Genomic DNA, 2,870 nt, shown 5'->3' with positions numbered 1-2,870 from the left:
CACCGCAAGTTCATACACCCGCAAACGCACGCACGCACGCACGCACGCACGCACAATGACGCACGCACAATGACGCATGACCAGACGCGCTCGCGCGCACATTTGCGTGCGTACGCGCACACGCACGCATACTCACAAGCGTGCTCTTACGCATCCGCTCGGACAGTTAGATCGACTAAAGATTTCCACATTGGTGCGAAGTATGTTTTTCGCGGCGTGCAATTTTCTCCGCTGCACGACTATAGACTCGGGATAATCCGTGGCTGGTGGCTGGGGTCTGGTGGCTGGGGGTTAGGGTAAAACCCACAGTGGGCGACCCCTGACCCAGACATGTCTGTCCCCATTGTCCCCATCACCCCCCCCCTCCCACTCCGCTGTTGTGTTGTGTCGCAGACAGCAGCAGCAGGGGAAAGAAAGAGGAGACGAGAGAAAAAGCAAGGGAGAGAGGGGAGAGAGAGAGAGAGGGAGAGAGGGAGAGAGAGAGAGAGGGAGAGAGAGAGAGAGAGAGAGAGAGAGAGAGGAGAGAGAAGAGAGAGAGGAAAGAGAGCGAGACGAGAGGCGACAAGTGATAACTATGCAGTGAGGGGTGCATGAAGAGGGGCGAGAGAGAGCGAGCGAGGAGGGATGAGCGCGTGAGCAAGAGGGAGGCGAGGTGCGAGGAACTATCGTAGAGGGGTCAGGCAGCTGCCTTATGATCGGTCTCTCGGTATATACCATGAGTGGTCCGTAGTTTCTTCTTCCTCTCTATAATCTTGTATCATCCATCATCATCATGCATCATCATCATCAATCGTCATCACCAATCGTCATCCATCATCATCAATCACTATCATCATCATCATCGTCATCATTTATATTGCAGGGGTATAATGAATAGAGCAGAAACTGAGAGAGAATAGAATCTCTATTCATGTGCTCCTGTTGGCATTGCGCATATTAGCATTGTGAGATGTTACTTGTGGCTCGTTAAAATTGCTGAGGTTTCCGTTTTGAATCCGAACACACCACATCAGATTCATTCGCGTGAGTCGCGCGTGGCAAAATTGGTTCCTCACGTGGCGCATTGACCATCCCTGGCTGTGGCTCGCAGGTCACCGCGGAGTGGGTCGTATGTGCGAAGGTGCAGGGGTCATGCGATTGGATGCACGGATGCAGGGATGCGGGAGTGCTGGCAGCGGATGTGGGGGCGTGAGGATGCAAGGATGTAGGAACGAAACATCAATGTAAATGCACATATTATGTACACGCAAAGTTATGAGCAATGCAGCAAAACTCGAGCAGAACTAAATAGCACAACCGTCGCGTCTAAAACAACAAGAGTGCGTGCGTGCGTTGCAGCGCCCACCCGGCTGGTGAGGACCGTAGGCCTGAGTCGATCTCGTGGAAGAACGAGGCTGCTATGCCGCATTGATTGATTGATGGTAGCGCGCTGAGCATGCGGCGTTTAACACGCGAATGCTGCTTCTGGTGTATGCGAGGCAGCAGCCCTCGTCGCTTCACTAGTATAGGCTTCACCCAAGTCCTAGAAAACTATAGCTATCGCTGGCCTTATAGAACTATAGGCTATCGATCGGCTTATAGAACTTATAGCATTCGAGGCTTATAGAACTATAGCCTATCGATGCTTTATAATAACTATAGCTATTCGATTGGTTTATGTGTATGCGGACATGCTGACTGTGTGGTTATTGTATGCTCTGCGAATAAGTCATGAGCCGCATGCTGCGAGACTCCGCCACAGGCAGCAATCGCCTCGCTGGTGCCTGTGGCGCCGCTCTGTCACTGCCGGAACAGCCGAGGTGTTGCGGGGTGTTGCTAGGTTTACTGTTCCTGCGGGGACGCAATCGTCTACACGTTGCCACGGGCGCAGCTGAAGCCAGCCGGCTGGCGGGCGTATTGCCCGTGTAACGACAAGAGATGTTCGCCTGTGTTTTTTTTTTACGGCGAAGTATAGGAGAAACGCGTGTCTAACCTTTCGTTCTCGTCGTTTGTTTTTCGTGGCAGGCAGATGGCAGGCACGGTCGATCCTGACACGCTGCGGGTCGTGCAGATGGCCGACTCGCACGACGAGTACACTGAGGTCATCGACATCTTCTACAGATCTCTCCTACGACCCAGGTAGGCACCACACACCTATGTGTACGTGTGTGTGTTCGTGTGCGTGCGTGTGCGCCGCGCGTGTGTGTGTATGTTCGTGTGTGTGTGCGTGCGTGCTCAGTGCAGTGTGTGTGTGTGTGCGCGCGCCCAGTGTGTTCGTGTGTGTGGTGTGCGTGCATCGCGTGTGTGCGTGTGCGCGCTGGCGTGTGTGTGGTGTGTGGTGTGTTCGTGTGTGTGTGCGTGCGTGCTGTGCCGTGCGTGCGGCGCGTGGGCGTGCGTCGCGTGCTCGTGTGCTTGCAGTGTAGTTATTATGGCCCTAGGTGATCATGGTGGCGCCACCTTCCCACGCTCCGTGCGCACGCTCTATTACTGGTTTCTCCATTGGCAGACACTCCCCTCCCCCCCACGATATAGGCGAGACGATTGGCTTCACCGCTCCGCCGCCGCCACGGCGGATCGTCGTCGCTCGACCGAAGCTGAGACGGAAAGCCCGCGCGCAGCCTCCGCGCGTTGCCACGCGATCGATGCGGCCGTCGTTCGCGGACATCAATTAGCTTCATCTGTTATTATGCGCGCTATCAATAAGGTTCACAGGTCGCGCGAGAATCTCGCGACGACGACGAGTGGAGAGACGCGTGCCCGGCGACGCGCGGGTCAGCAGAGGGGCGCTGACCCGTGGGCCTGCACGCGTATTGATCGGCGCGCGCGGTGTTGACTGCGTTAACTGCCACCGTGCGCCGTGTTAACAGCCGGCCACATCGATCGTTGAGAGG

Source organism: Priapulus caudatus, unplaced genomic scaffold, assembly GCF_000485595.1.
Source record: "Priapulus caudatus unplaced genomic scaffold, Priapulus_caudatus-5.0.1 Scaffold1851, whole genome shotgun sequence".
NCBI classification, from domain to species: domain Eukaryota; kingdom Metazoa; phylum Priapulida; class Priapulimorpha; order Priapulimorphida; family Priapulidae; genus Priapulus; species Priapulus caudatus.
Note: the sequence above shows the minus strand (reverse complement) of the source record.